Below are 16780 nucleotides of genomic sequence, written 5' to 3'. Positions count from 1 at the left end.
TAATTTCAAAACAAAATAAAACAAAATCTCTTAGAAAACAAGGATTTATGACAGTACTGTAAAAATGGCTAATATACAGCACTTACTATATACCAGGCAGTTTTTAAGTGTTATACAAATATTAACTCATTTAATCCTGTTATACATATTAATCTTTAAAATCATTCAATCTTTAATACTGCAGTATGAAGTATGAATTATTATCACCATTATATAGCAGAGAAAACTGTGCTACAGAGCGGTTAAGTGATTTGTCCAAAGTCACACAGCCAGCAAGTGGCAACACCAAGAGCTGAATCCTGACAACCTGGCTAGAAAGTCTGGATTCTTAACCAATGTCTGACACTGTCTATTATAGGGAACTTTTTAAATCTGATAAAGGGTATCCACTAAAAACAGACAGCCAACATAATACCTATGGTGAAACAATGGAAGAATTTCCTCGAAATGAAGGACAAGGATGTTTATCCTCACCACTTCTGTTCAACAGTGCGACAGCTAACCTAGTAAGAAAAGAAAATTGGCCAGGCGCAGTGGCTCACGCCTGTAATCCCAGCACTTTGGGAGGCTGAGGCGGGTGGATCACGAGGTCAGGAGATCGAGACCATCCTGGCTAACACAGTGAAACCCCGTCTCTACTAAAAACACACAAAAAATTAGCCGGGCGAGGTGGCAGGCGCCTGTAGTCCCAGCTACCTGGGAGGCTGAGGGAGGAGAATGGTGTGAACCCAGGAGGCGGAGCTTGCAGTGAGCCGAGATCACGCCACTGCACTCCAGCCTGGGCTATAGAGCCAAGACTCAGTCTCAAAAAAAAAAAAAAAGAAAAGAAAATTGAATAAAAAGATGAAGCAAAATTTCATTATTCATTATTCCCAGAAGAAAAGGCTATGTACAACATCCAAGAGAATCTACAGATAAATTAGTAAGAATAATATATAAGTAACAATTGCATTCCTATATATCTACATACTTTTATAACAAAAATTATAAAACTGTCTAAACAAGTGGAGAAATAAAATCATGGTTACAGAAGACCAAATGCTGCAAAGATTTAGACTCTTCCCAAATTAATCTATACATCCAATGTTCCTCACTTGAGGAATTTTCACTATCTGAATATATGTTACAATATGTACTTTTTAAACCCAGGAGTCACTATTCAAATTTAAAAAAACAACTATCAAGAGATTTGCATGAGTGCACATTTAAGGTGCTTATGAATCTAAGAGAGACTGTCCAGTCTACTCAACAGCTGTATCTCAGCTATTTTCCTGACAAGAGCGTATTTTATGCTCACATTCTATAACCATGAGCAAAAGGAACACAAGGAGACATACATTTTTAAAGATATTTTTCATCTAATTGTTTTATCTAAGACTGCAGACAATGGTTCACAGCCATCTATTTCTGGACCTCAGGAGTGGAGAAAACTGTCCATCACTTCTTCAGATCCAATAGTGAGCCCTTTGCTAGATCCTTCCCACACATTTTGATTCACGACTGAACGGCAACCATGGTAACAGCCCCTTCTCCCACTTCTCACCAGCAAATCTAACTCAGGCAACACTTTAATCAGTACATTATTTTTTTTACATGGTCTTGGTTATTAGCTAAGAGTTATTTGCAGTTCATCATGTATCTTTAACATATTTTCTCATTGCTTAATTACATTATGGTACGTTTGGGGCAGTATAGAAGAAATATCTGATACTGTACAGTTTCCACACTATTCTGTCCAAAAACATACCAAATAAGAAGTGTAGTAAGTGTTGAGTAACTGGTATTTTACATGCATAATGCAGATTTTTACATGAACTGGGATTCTTATAAAAGTGTTTAAGATTTTGTAACTGAGGGAAAATTATTTGAGGTTTCGATTAGACTGTGAACCAGTTATTAATTCTCCCTGTTAAGATAATAAAACATAGGTCTGAGTTCTCTGAAGTTTTAGTAGCTATACAATTTTAGTAATAGTCTAAATCTGGATAATGAGTTATACCTACATTTCTGATCAATATTTCAACTGTGAAGCTTGACAAATGAATTCTAAAACTGTAAAGAAACGCAGGGAACCAATAGCTAAAAACATTTTGGAGAACTGAGAAGGGAGATACTGCCAACCAGATAACTTTATTATAAAGCTTAAATGTAGTATGGGTACAGTAATAAACAACTGGCCAATGGGACAGAATAGATGGCCCAGAAACAGACCCCTGCATACATATAAACTTGATATATAAGAGATGATGCTGCACATCAGTGGAGGAGAGAAGGAATGTGTATTAAATGGTGCTGAGGTACCTGATTAACTATATGGGGGGAAATGGAATACTCACTTCACATTAAACATAAAAATCAAATCAAGTAGATTATAATTATAAACCAAAATGTGAAGAAGGACAAAATTTTAAAAACTTTTAGAAGAAAATACAGGTGAATATCTCTACAACCCTATCTTAGGAATGATTTCTTAAACAAGACACAAAAAGTACATACCAAAAAGGAAAAAAAAATAAGTTGAACCACATTAAAATTAATGCTCTACCAAAAGGTATTATTTTTTAAAATGGGAAAAACATAAATGAAAGAAAATGTATGCAACACACATAACCAATAAAAGATTTGTATCCAGAATACATAAAGAACTTCCAAGAATCAGCCTGGCCAACATGGTGAAACCCCATTTCCACAAAAAAATATACAAAAATTAGCCAGGTATGGTGGAGGGCGCCTGTAGTCCCAGCTACTCGGGAGGCTGAGGTGGGAGAATTGCTTGAACCCAGGAAGCGGAGGCTGCAGTGAGCTGAGAGCTGAGATCGCGCCACTGCACTCCAGCCTAGGCAACAAAGTAAGACCCTGTCTCAAAAAAAAAAAAAAAAAGAACTTCCAAGAATCAATAAAAGATAATTTAAGCCGGGCGCAGTGGCTCAAGCCTATAATCCCAGCGCTTTGGAAGGCCGAGACGGGCGGATCACGAAGTCAGGAGATCGAGACCATCCTGGCTAACCCGGTGAAACCCCGTCTCTACTAAAAAAACAAAAAAACTAGCCAGGCGAGGTGGCAGGCGCCTGTAGTCCCAGCTACTCAGGAGGCTGAGGCAGGAGAATAGCGTAAATCCGGGAGGTGGAGCTTGCAGTGAGCTGAGATCCAGCCACTGCACTCCAGCCTGGGTGACTAAGCGAGACTCTGTCTCAAAAAAACAGAAAGAAAAAAAGAAAAAAGATAATTTAATAGAAAAATGAGCAAATGGCATTAACATTAAATATTCAAAGGGGAAAAAACCATAGATGGATATTTCGCATATGAAAAGATATCTCACTAGTAATCACAGAAAAGCAGATAAAAAGCACAGTGAGATTTCATGCCCATCAGGCCAGCAAAACTTTTTAAAAATTGTACTAAAATATATATAACATAAAATTTACCACAGTAATCTTTTTTTTTTTTTTGAGACGGAGTTTCATTCTTGTTGCCCAGGCTGGAGTGCAATGGTACGATCTTGGCTTGCTACAACCTCCACCTCCCAGGTTCAAGCGATTCTTCTGCCTTAGCCTCTGGAGTAGCTGAGATTACAGGCATGTGCCACTACGCTCAGCTAATTTTGTAGTTTTAGTAGAGACAGGGTTTCTCCGTGTTGGTCAGGTTGCTCTTGAACTCTCAACCTCAGGTGATCCACCCGCCTTGGCCTCCGAAAGTGCTGGGATTACAGGCATGAACCACCGTGCCCGGTCCATGGTAATCATTTTTAAATATATAGTTCTGGGACACGTACAGCTACCTTGTTATGCAACCATCACCACCCATCTTCAGAACTGCCGTCTATCTCAAGAACTGCAAAAGTTTTTTTTTAAATTGTAAATAACCAAAGTTCAGAGAGCTGTTAAAACTGTTAGTAAATATAAGCTGGAATAACCACTTTGGAAAACAATTTGTCAAAATCTGGTAAAGCTAGATTCTCTACAATTAGCAATGTCACCCCAAGGCATATTTCTTTAATAAAACACTAACATACAAGGAAACATTATTAATAATCTTCATGGTAACATTGTTTGTAAGAAATTATTGACTACTTAAATAAACAACCATTAGTAAGAAAATAGGTAAAGTGTGATAAATTCATATAATAGAATACCATACATAAATGAAATACAAATGAAAAAAATGCTACCTGCATTAACACAGATGAGTCTCACAAATACAAGATGAATTGAAAAAAGAAAGAACATATATAGGACATTACTATTGATAATTTCAAAAATATACACAATAACATTATATATCAGTGCTCCCCAACTTTTTTATACCATGGCACACAGAAAATAACATTTGTATCATACACAAACAAGGCTGGTCATAAAATCCACTGTTCCAAAGGCTGAGAGGATCAACATCTGGTATGCCTCTAAATCATTCATCATACTCATATTGAAAATCTCAGCTATATACTGCTTAGGGATCTGTAGAGGATATGTAGTAAAAGTAAAAATGAAATATCTTGAAACAATAATAATCAAATTTAGGATAATGGCTATTTTTTTTCTTTTTTTTTCTTGCTCTGTTGATCAGGCTGGAGTGCAGTGGCACAATCATAGCTAACTGCAGCCTTCATCTCCCTGGCTCAAGTGATCCTCCCACTTCATTCAGTCTCCCAAGTAGCTGGGACTACAGGTACATGCCACCACACCCAGCTAAATTTTTTAAGTAGAGAGGAGGTCTCGCTATGTTGCCCAGGCTGGTCTCAAACTCCTGAGCTCACATGATCTTCCTGCCGCGGCCTCCCAATGTGCTGGGATTACAGGTGTGAGCCACCCACTGTGCCCAGCCAGTAATGGTTACTTTTGAGAGGAGGAAAAAATGTGTATTAAAGGAAGAGTACACAAGGGTTTTCAACAGTACTGTAATATTGTTTCTTAAATTCAGGGACGAAAACATTAGTGTTTATTATTTCTATATAAATTATATATTATATTTTCATAAATTTATATATAAACTTTTAAATAAAAAGAAAAGAATGGGAAGGAAAAGGAATACAGCAAACCTAAGCTACATTTTCAAGCTTAGCCCAGCAAGAGAGGTGAAAGGGGCAATAGGTAATGGGGAAAAGAAGCTGCTGGGCAGATAAAGGGTTTTCTTCTTAAGACTATAGAAAAGGGGCCAATAGAGAAGGAGAGACTCTGACCCGGAGGATGGAGTAACTAATAGAACACTGTCTCAAAGAAGGTACAAAATGATGGGGTCCAGAGGATAAGAAGACATATTAGCAAAATTAAAAAGGGAGGCCCTCTTTTTTATCTACATGTAGATATGCTGTATTTTTGTATTGCTTTGCTTATGTAGAAAGTACAATAAGTTTACTTGTGAAGTAGAAGGAATGCTCAGTTTCTGAGAATAAGATAATGATACCAAGTAAGGGGTTTTAAAAGGGGTGACAATTTAAAATAAAGTAGTTGAAATACTAACAGATGACAAAAATCAGAATTCAGTTGCCACAGACACATTTGTAGAGAACTATCTGAGGCTATGCAATTCAACAATTTTCTCTGGACAGAGTTCTGATAATGTGCTCAGGGCTCTAGTCATTCTGCAGAGGTGTAGTACAGACTCTCAGGAAAATGAGAAAGGGTGAGAGCTCAGCTAGTAGCACTCTAGATATACCACCCCACTTCAACTCCACTTTTTCCCATATTATACATGGGGCTTCCTGATAAAATTTCCTAGATCACTAGTCACTACCCTAGAATAAGTCTGAACAGCAGATACAAAATCACATAATTTCTGCCTCTCACGAAAATACGCTTAATATTAGGCAATTTGCCTACACTAAGGGACATTATTAAAAACGCAGTCCTATGAAACCACTGTCTTATTTACAGTAAAGGTATTGTTGAGGATGTCAATCAATAGAGCCTTCTTTATAAGGACTCAAGGGATATATCTCTCTCTCTCTGATCTTGATACCAGGCCAAATGATACTTCCCATGTGCCATTTAGTTTGCTTTTACGTTAGGACACTGTAAATCAGGGCACTGATCCTGTTGTCCAGTATGAATTGGCTTCTAAAAACCAAATTTGCAGCCCACATCTAGCAAACAAACAGGACCATATAGAATCTTTTTTATTAAGGTGACTTTATTTTTATGTAATTAGAGACAGGATCTTGCTTTGTCACCCAGGCTGGAGTGTAGTGTCACAACTACAGCTCACTGCACCCTTGAACTCCCGGGTTTCCTTCTACTTCACTAGTAAACTTATTGTACATTCTACAACTCAGCCTCCAGTGCTGGGATTATAGGCATGAGCCAGCTCACACAGCCAGAATTTTTATTTACACTCTCTGACCTCATTTCAATCTATCTTTCTAGCCTTTATCTTTCACCTGAATTTTCTCAGGATGACTCAAACTGCTACCCACCATCACTACAGATAAGGCAGAGTTTGGCTGCCACAGGTAGAGACACAGGGGGCAGGGACAAGAACACTGAGAAAGCCTCACTCTGAGGCCCAAGTGCAGAGGATCTGCCTAAGACTGAGACTAAATAAGAACCAAGAACCATCCCTTACCACAACCATATAACTTAAGACTAAAGAGATGACAACTAAACACAATACTTGGCCCTAAAGTGGATTCTGTATTAGGCTAACTGATAAAACTGGAGTATTCCATTAGAAAATAAAAAATTGGAATCAGAATATGAACTGACAAAATTGGGATATGGCATATAAATGTGTTTTGGTTATATAAGAGAATATTTCTATTCTTAGGAAATACATACTGAGGTCTTTAAGGGTAAAGGGCTATAAATGTTACTATCAACTAGTTCAGAAAAAATGTATGTACACACACACACACACACACAGAGTACTTTTTTTTTAAAGAGATGAGGTCTTGCTGCATTATGCAAGCTGGAATGCAGTGGCTGTTCATAGGTATGATCATAGTGTACTATAGTCTCTAACTGCTGGCCTCAAGCAATCCTCCCACCTCAGTCTCCTGAACAGCCAGGACTATAGACATAGACATACATCACAGTGCTCAGCTACACTGCTTTTAATTTTCAACTTTTTATAAGTCTGAAATCATTTCAAAATAAAAAATAAAGAGAAGTCTTTGTTACACTAGTAAGCTATGAATTGACTAGTGTTTTCCTATCACTGGGTCTGAATTCTTGCAGGGAGCATGAATCCATAAGCATACCAGGAATTGTTCCATAATCTTTCATATTCACATGTAAATTATTGTGAATGACCCAAAAAAGCTTTTAAAAAAAATAACAAAATTCACAGCATCCTTTGAGTATTACATATGTTTTTTAAATTATTAAAATATTATTTTGTGAGGATAACCAAATCTGACTTTATGTGCCCTTACTTTATGAAGTAGGGAACTTTTTACTACTGATCATCAGAAACAGCAGTGCTGATGATACTTTCCACAGCTATTACAAAGTGGCAAAAAAACGAGAGGATCTTCAAACAATATAAGTTGAAAGGAAAGTAGAAAACAAAATCAAGCTTTAAGAGATTCAAGAAGTTTCAATGGTAGGGAAAGTAGACCCAAATTAAATAAGGATAAATGAAAGTACTACGTTCAGCTTTAAAAACAAAGAAATACTGAATTATTACTAGACAAAGGAGATGTGGTTTAATAGCAGCAATTCAAGTGGGGGAGGGGAAAGATTCTGGATGGCCACAAGTGTAATTCTTGCCAACAGTGGGATACCGCAGCCAAAAACCTAATGCATTATTAAGTAGCATTAATTAAGATATTATTTAGGGAGATAATAATCCAACTCTGCACTAGTCAGAGCACAAGTGAAGTAATGCATTCAATTCTGGGCCTCAGGACTCCTGGCTTACAGCCCTGAGGGAATAGCTTGTATCAGACCAATCCTCCTGCTGAGAGCAACTACAAAACCTGGTTAAAACACAGATAGCAACTGTTTAAGTACAATGGAGATCAACTTAGACAGGCAGCATTGAAGGAGCCATGATTCTGTAAGGGAGGGAGGCACACTGAAATGAGCCCAGCATATATCTCTATTTCCTCCCTTGGGGCATTTGCAGATTCCCCACAGGGATAAAAGCCAATCCGAAAAGGAGATACTTTGGATAGAAATCTGCAGTCTTATTGGTTGAGTAAACACACAAAAGACAGTATTCGTGACTACCAAACCAGCTGGAAAGTGAGGGAAACATTCCAGAAGAAGAGAACCACAGGGAGAGAACCACAAACTCTGCACATACACTCCACTCAAAACTCTGGCTGACCCCCGCATTAGGCATGTATGAGGTGAGCTCTACACTGTCAGCCTAAGACTAAAAGAACTGAATATAAGGAGATTGAGTCTGGAATTTGAGTTCAGCCAAGTTAACTGCCTGCTAAAACACAAAGTTAATATTCTTAATAGGAATATAACAGAATCCATAATCTCTACAACATATTCAGTGTCTCTACAATACATTACAAAACTATTAGACAACCAGCAATTCTCCAAATATGGTCAGGATAACCCTGAGAGCCTCAAGACCCTTTCAGGGATTCTGCAAAGTCAAACCTATTTTCATAGCAATACTAAGATGTTATTTACCACTTTTTTATTTCATTCTCTCACAGTGTACAGTGGAGTTTCCCAGAGGTGCCAGAACTTTTAAAGAAACCATCACTCTGAAGCTAACAGAATGTATGCATCTGTATTTTTATGTTTCCTAAAAGTTTTTACGGTATAGCTGGTTTTAGGTATAAATTTGTGTGTATATAGGGATTAACTTAGTTTGTTCTCAGGACAGTATAGCAGTGTGTGTTCTTACAGTTATAACTGCTATAATTTCTACAATTTCATTATTGTTCAATAAACCAATGTTTGAAATACCAAAGGTTTCCTTGTGCCTGCAAGGAAACATATGAAATACACTCTGTTGTCTTACATGGCAATAACATTTACATTTTTCAAAATTTTTATTCATTTTTAAATTTCTCTAAAACTATTTTTATAATATTTATACTGAAATAGAGAAGACTAACTTTCTCAACCCACAGCTGCAACAACCATGTCTAAAGATACTGAAAAAGATGAAACCAATAACAGAGTTTTCTAACTTATGGAAAAGAGAAATATACTCTAAAAAATACTGTGTAAAATAAATGAAAATATGATAAAAGTTATCTTTCTCTTAGCTTTACAGATGCTAATAATTTACCTTACTCTATCTTATGCAAAGGAAGTGATGACTATTTTGAAAACAAACATTCAGAGTTCAAAGAAAACTAAATTGGATTTTATTTTAACATAAATGTCATGAGTTTAAGAGCCAAAAGCTATTATTTTAGCTTTTCAAGAAAGAAAAGAAAAAGGTCACCGAAGCATCTTAAGTTATCATATTTCATTGGTTAAAGAAGTATAGTTGCTAAGAGACTAATAGAGGTGACATTGCTGAATTCCTGCTTTGAAAACTCAGGAAAACAAACTATGGCACTGTCACATTCCAGTGGTACAGTAACTTGCTGAATAAAATATTTAGCTGTAAACATGAAGACAGCATCTCATCTGCAAAACTGTACTTTTGCCTGACAAGTCTATAGACATGACTGCGTTTCCTGCTTTACTTCTGTTGTCTAGTATTGATATCAAGTAATCATTGAAGAATATTTTTACATGAATCCTTGGCAATGAACACAAGTGGTGATGAAATACTCAAAGTGTTAAATAGCTTTTTGGAATCCCATGGTTTATTTTGGAAAAACCGAATTGACATTTGCACTGATGATCTGAAAATGACAGTGGGTAACACTGCCTTAGTGGTAGTTTCAAGGCAGCGGCACTAAACTCACTGCGTTCTTCATGGCCACATACAGTTTTTTCTTTTGTTTTTTTAAAGCCACTTTCACCTAAGGTCCTTGACAAAGCAGTAAGAATTATTAACCTTGGCCAAGCACGGTGGCTCACACTTGTAATGCCAGCACTCTGGAAGGCCAAGACAGGTGGATCACATAAGGTCAGGAGTTTGAGATCAGCCTGGGCAACATGGTGAAACCTTGTCTCCACTAAAAATACAAAAATTAGCCGGGCATAGTGGTTCACACCTGTAATCCCAGCTACTCAGGAGGCTGAGGCACCAGAATCACTTGAACCCAGGAGGTGGAGGCTGCAGTGAGCCAAGATGGTGCCACTGCACTCTAGCCTGGGCAATAAGAGTGAGACTCCATCTCAAGAAAAAAAAAAGAATTATTAACGTTATTAAATCTTGACCTTGGAGTACATGTATCTTTAATATTCTGTGTGACAAACTGTGAAGAATGTAGAAAACACTTCCACTTCACACCAAAGCACAGTGGGTTGTCTCCAGGGAAAGCACCTGTTTAATAGTTTGAGTTGCAAGCTGAACCAGGTACTTTTTTCATGAAACACAATTTTTACTTCAAAGAAAATCTGACAGACATTTGCATTTTTCGCAGGTATCTTACTGTGAATAAAGTGACCTCATCAATTCTGAGACAACAACTGAAAGTATTTCTTATCAAGGACAAAATTTGAACTTTTAAGTGAAAACCAGAATTCTAAAACACTTGTACCGATGACTACGAGCTTTGAAGATTCTTCTAACAAGATGAGTGATGCACCACATAACAATGTTTTTTTGGTCAACAGTAGACTGCATATATAAGGGTGGTCCCATAAAATTATAAAGAATCTGAAACATTCCTATTGCCTTAGTGATGTCATAGACGTTGTAACATCATAGCACAACGTATTAACTTTTCTATGTTTAGATACACAAATACCATTTTACAATTGCCTACAGTATTCAGTACAGTAACACACTATACAGGTTTGTAGCCTAGCAGCAATTGGCTACCCCATATAGCCTAGGTGTTCAGTAGACTATGACATCTAGGTTTGTGTAAGTACACTCTGTGATGCTCACACAATAACAAAATCATCTAATGACACATTTCTCAGAATATATCCCTATTGTTAAGTGATGCCTGCCTATATCAATGAATGCGACTTTTTTTTTTTTTAAAGTCTTCAATTTTATTTGTTTTAAACAGCAACTAACAGCTTGGAAATGTCCCTAACAGCTAGGACCCACCCCATGCATTCCAGAGGTTCCCCCACCAAGGCTGGGGTCCAGATTCCAGGAACTCCTCCTCATCAGGCCTGATTTCTCTCTGGAGACTTGGGATAAAAAAGCCTGTGCAGTTAGAGGAGAAGTTGGCACTAAAGGTCACCGTTTAGAAGAGTTGGGCTCAGACACAGCTGCCTTCACTAGTCTTAGGATATTCTGAGATTTGGTAGTGTGCTCAGATTGTGGGCATGGAGAGGGGCTCCTGAACTCCTCTACAGCCTCACTCACTCCTTCCTCTTGCTGGCTCAACATGCTGCCTTTGGAAGAACAGCACCTGATAGTCTGGGTGCTCCAGCATGCCTTTGTGTGACTCAGTCAGTTGCAGAGAAGCATGCTCCCCTCAACTTCTCCTGTCCTAGGCAGGGTGTGGAATCAGAAAGGTGATGAAGATTCAGACCTGAGATACCCACCCCTTACCAACCCTCACCTAAAAGTGAATATTACAAGGACATCATTTTGTGACTTGGAGGGGCAAACCTGGGTATTTAAACCCAAAGGCAGTAACAGCTGGGCCCCCAGGCTGGAGGCAGCTCAATGCATGTACTTAAGCAGCAGGGGCAGCTCAGCAGGACAGTAGGGCCCACAGGGCTGGACCTGGACCGCCCACTGCCATCCACACCCATGGTAACCATGGAAACATAACCACCCTGCTCCTGCCAGCTGCCTGGGTTCAGACAACCAGGACTGGCCCACTTCCATCAAGCCAAATCCTAAACTGATGCCAGGCTGGCCACAGAGTGGTTGCAGAAGAACTGGGATTGGGTGATTTGGTCAGTCCAGGCTTCCCAGCACAGCTTGGGAGGACTACCACAGGAGCTTCCACACCTTGATGTCTGGGCTGGGGTCAGACAGGGCTTAGGCAGCCAGCATAGTGGCCATCAGAGCTGGCCAAATGGTCCCGATGCCCTCTGCCTGTGAGCTAACAGCTACTGTGTGGCTGCTGCCCTTGCTGCAGCAGCAAAAGCCTGTGTGTCTCATTGAGGGGACTCTGGCTGGTGGTCTGCCTGCCCTGGCTGTTCAGCCAGCCCTCCAGGGGTTAGGATGTATCAATAGTCACTGGGAGTGCCACCCACTGCTCCCATGCCACTGTCATCCCCAGCTCCACTGTAAGGCTGATCCCCACCAGGCAGCTCCAGGCTGCCTCCTGCAGTGGACTCCTCGGCTCTCTCGATGCTGATGTATAAGGGGTCCTGGCTGGCGGATAGCACAGACAGCTGGCCCAGAATGCTCTCCAGTTTCATTCGCAGACAAGTAAAGCTTGGGCGCTGCTTGGGGTCAGCACTCCAGCACTGGTACATGAGATCATACAAAAGGTCATCTGAAGGTCTAAGCAGCCCTTGGCTTGGATGGAGTGGGAATGTAAGAAGTCCTCCATACACTCTGGAAGCTGTTTCAGGCGGTTCCCACCAACGAGGTAGTTGTAAATCTCAGCGTTTTTGATGCCAGTGTATGGCGTCTGCCCACGTGTCATGATCTCCCACATGATCACCCTGAAGGCCCACACATCACTGTGCACAGTATACAGGTTGTCAGCCAGGCTCTCCAGGGCCAGCCACTTGACAGGCAATTTGGAGGCACAGCCCTGACGATAGTAGTCCCCGCTGTAGATCTTCCAGGAGAGTCCAAAGTCAGCCACACACACTGTCATGTCCACTGCCAGCATGCAATTCCGAGCGGCCAGGTCTCGGCGGATGAAGTTCCGACAGCTCAGGTACTCCATGCCACAGGCAATGTCCACCATGAACCGGATCAGGGTAAAGGGGTTCTCCCCAATCTGGGAGGTGAGCAGGAAGGTGTGCAGGTCCCCATGCTTCATGAACGGCAAGATGACCATGGGGATGGGGTGATACCTTTAGCCCTGCTCCAGAGGCTCACCCCAACAAGTTTGGCCACGTGTGGATGGTCAAACTCCTTCATGCAGGCTGCTTCCCTGAGGAACTCTTCAATGTCGCTTCAGGCAATGATGTCAGCTTTCAGCATCTTTCACAAAGGAGCCATCGTCCTGCTTCAGCTGTGCCTACCGCACTGAACCACACTCTCCTTTGCCCAACATCTGGCCAAGGTGAACTGCTGCTCTGGGCGGAGAACATCCTTCAGTTTTTCCTTTAGTTCACTTTTGATGCTCAAGCTGTCCAATGCGGCCTCGATGCACTCGGGCCTTTCTCCATTGAAGGACTGGGCTGCCCGGAAGTAAACAGCTGGCTCTCCCCAGGCCATGACACGGTCAAAGCCTTGCCCAAACCGTGTCTCTTTCCGTCTCTTTCGAAGCAGGATGAGGGCCAGGGCAGCAGCCATCACCAGGGCCATTAGCACACCAAGGACCACAGGTACCCAGGATATGCGGCTGTGAGGAGGGCCCTGCTGGCCTGCATTGTCATGAGAAGAGACCACCACTGGCTGACTCCAGGGTCCACAGCCAACTGCATTGGAGACGCACACCATATGATCAGGTCCTTTTGGGGATCCCAGCCTGTCAAATTGGTCCTGCTCCCCTCCACTGTCAGCTCATCCTGGGTTCCACTGTCTTGAACCCAGGACAGTTTACAGAGTCCCAGGGGCCTTCCAAAAGGCCCTCGGGGATCACTTCTTCCCACTCCAAGATGAGGCCTGAATCTGTGCGGATGGCATTGGGGTTTTGGGGAGCACTGGCTGCGGCCAGACCCTTGGTCTGAAAGGGCACCCGGTCAGCATAGGGAGCGGGCCCCAAGGCATTGGCACAGTGCACCCTGAGGCTGTAGCTGGTGGCAGGCACCAGGTCCCGGAGCAGGCAGGTAAAGGGGGCCACAGGGATCACAACAGCCAGGACTTTCCCAGCCTCCTGAGGCCTGTGTTACCTGAACTGTACAGGACTATAGCAGGGCTCAGACATCAGCACCTGGCATCCAGGCCACACTAATGTTGCTGCTGGAAAGCTTTGTCACAGTGATGATGAAGGGGGCTGCAGGCAGTGCTTGAAGGTGAACAGTGGCTATGCGAGAAGAGGCCAGGCATTTTAGGTTGTGAGCTTCACAGGAAAACATGGGTGCTCTGGGTCACCCCTGTTACATTTAAAACAGATGGAGAGGGAGCAGGTCCCCCGATCTTCATAGTTTCTCTCCACCAGACAATGGTAACAGGTTCAGGGGGACCCACAGCCTTGCAAGACAGTTTGAAAGGGGCATTGGGTGGCACTGCCAGATCTTTTGGCTCCACTGTGAAAAGTGGCACATCTTCTACCATGAGCCACACTGGCTGGGAGATCTTGGTTTCACCCCCTTTCTCCACCTGGCACCAGTACTGGCCCGCGTCAGAGCGCTCCACTGACTTCAGGCTGAGGAAGCCGATCCAGTGCTGCTTGCTGACAGGGATGTACAACTGGACCAAGTTCTGGATCACAGGCCCATCCTTCACCAGCTGGATGTCAGGCTCCTCCATCCCCTCCACGCTGCAGTTGAGCTTCACCGGCTGCCCCTGAGCCACTGTCAGCTTCACCAGGGCTCTCTTGAGCTTCGGACCTGCAGCCGCAGACCTGTAGCAGCAGAGAAGCCAGAGCTGCCAATGGCAGCCCCAGCGACGGCAGCAGCAGCGGGAGCCTTGGCCGGCCCATGCTCCGCCTCAGCGCCATCTGTGGTGATGCCACACCATGCCAGGCCCAGCCTGCGAGCGAGCAGGGAGGAGGGCTGAATGTGACTTTTTATATTGACAAATATGTCAACATTTGGAAGATCTTCATAACTCAGTAAACCATTATTTTCTAAATGAACAATGCATAATATTACAAAGTGGTAAAATATTCACTCAGGCCAGGTGCAGTGGTTCACACCCGTAACCCTAGCACTGTGAGAGGCCAAGACAGATGGATCACTTGAGCCTAGAAGACCAGTCCTGAAATGATACAGATTTTGAAATTAGTACACAGGGATTTTAAAGTAGGTATTATAACCTACGCTCAAGGATGTAAAGTGAAATACCTGTAATGGTCAAATAGATAAGAAATTAGAGAAATAAAAATTTTAAAAACAACCAAATGCAAATCTCAAACTAACAAATATAAAGCCTAGAATAAGAAAGTCCCTGGATAGGTTTAAAAGCATATTAAAATTACACAAGAGTCAGTGGCCCTGAAAATGGACCAAAAGAAATGATCCAAGCTATAGAGAGAAAAAATACGAAATAGAATCAACAGAACTCCAGCAATCGGGGAAAGAACATCAGGATATCTAAAATGTGTGCAACTAGAGTCCCAGAACAAAACTGAGAAAAAAAAAAAATGAAGCAGAAAAAACAGTAACATAAAACATCCCAAATGTGGTAAAAGGCATAGATTTATAGATTTAAGAAGCTTGCTATCTGAAGCAGGATAAATACAAAAAGACATACTCCTAGGTATATCATAATTAAACTATTTTTCTTTTTGCGGGGGGGACGGAGTCTCACTCTGTCGCCCAGGCTGGAGTGCAGTGGTGCAATCTCAGCTGACTGCAAGCTCCACCTCCCAGGTTCACGCCATTCTCCTGCCTCAGCCTCCTGAGTAGCTGGGACTACAGGCGCCTGCCACCATGCCCAGCTAATTTTTTTTATTTTTAGTACAGACGGGGTTTCACCATGTTAGCCAGTATGGTCTCCATCTCCTGATCTCGTGATCTGCATGCCTCGGCCTCCCAAAGTGCTGGGATTATAGGCGTGAGGTACCACACCCGTCCTACCATAATCAAACATCTCAAGATCTACGATAAAGATAAAATCTTGAAAGCAACAACAAAAAAACACACAGAGCAACAATACAAACAGTGGTTGAGCTCTTATTAGAAACAATGAAGACCAGAAGACAATGGAACTCAAAGTGCTGGGGGGAACTCTACCTGAAATTCTATACCTAAGAATAGATGCGTGAGGATGGCCCAGTAGGCACGAGACTCAAGCTATATTAAAAAAAAAAAAAAAAACTTTCAAGAATGCAAGTGTAGCCAGGTGCAGTGGCTCACGCCTATAATCCCAGCACTTTTGGGAGGTCAAGGAGAGTGGATCACTTCAGCTCAGGAGTTTGAGACCAGCCTAGATAACATGGTAAAATCCCATCTCTACCAAAAATACAAAAAATTAGCCAGGTGTAGTGGCACACACCTGAAGTCCCAGCTACTGAGGAGGCTGAGGTGGGAGGGCTGCTTCAGCTTGAGAGGTGGAGGTTGCAGTAAGCCAAGATAGCACCACTGTGCTCCAACCTGGGTGACAGAGCAAGACCTCAACTCAAAAAAATATATATATATATATGAAATTATATGAAAGTATAATAAATGTATTTGCAGACTGATGAAAACAGAATTCATTACCATCATACCAGTACTACAAAACATAAAGGACATGAAATGACCTAAGAAGGAAACTCAAGTCTTCAGATGGAACGAAGGCTACCAGAAATGGTAAATATATGGGGGTAATTTTTTGGGGGGTAGGGGGTGGGGACAGAGCCTCACTCTGGCACCTAGGCTGGAGTGCGGTGGCTCAATCTTGGCTCACTGCAACCTCTGCCTCTCAAGCTCAAGCGATTCCTCCACCTCAGCCTCCCAAGTAGCTGGGACTACAGGTGCACACCACTATGGCTGGCTAATTTTTGTATTTTTTTTGTAGAGACAGGGTTTCCCTGTGTTGCCCAGGCTGGTCTCTAACTCTTGGG

General features: G+C 41.8%; 1 protein-coding gene and 1 pseudogene across 2 annotated transcripts in view; both read right to left on the bottom strand.

The window, feature by feature from the left end:
• ETFA (electron transfer flavoprotein subunit alpha) overlaps positions 1–16780 on the bottom strand; it is a 105899-nt gene that overhangs the window by 32158 nt on the left and 56961 nt on the right. The gene's annotated exons all lie outside the window — the stretch shown is intronic.
• On the bottom strand, positions 10118–15012 carry LOC117070347 (annotated as a pseudogene).

This window comes from Trachypithecus francoisi, unplaced genomic scaffold, assembly GCF_009764315.1.
Source record: "Trachypithecus francoisi isolate TF-2019V2 unplaced genomic scaffold, Tfra_2.0 Lachesis_group3, whole genome shotgun sequence".
Taxonomy (NCBI): Eukaryota; Metazoa; Chordata; class Mammalia; order Primates; family Cercopithecidae; genus Trachypithecus; species Trachypithecus francoisi.
Note: the sequence above shows the minus strand (reverse complement) of the source record. Positions and strands in the feature narration are given on the sequence as shown.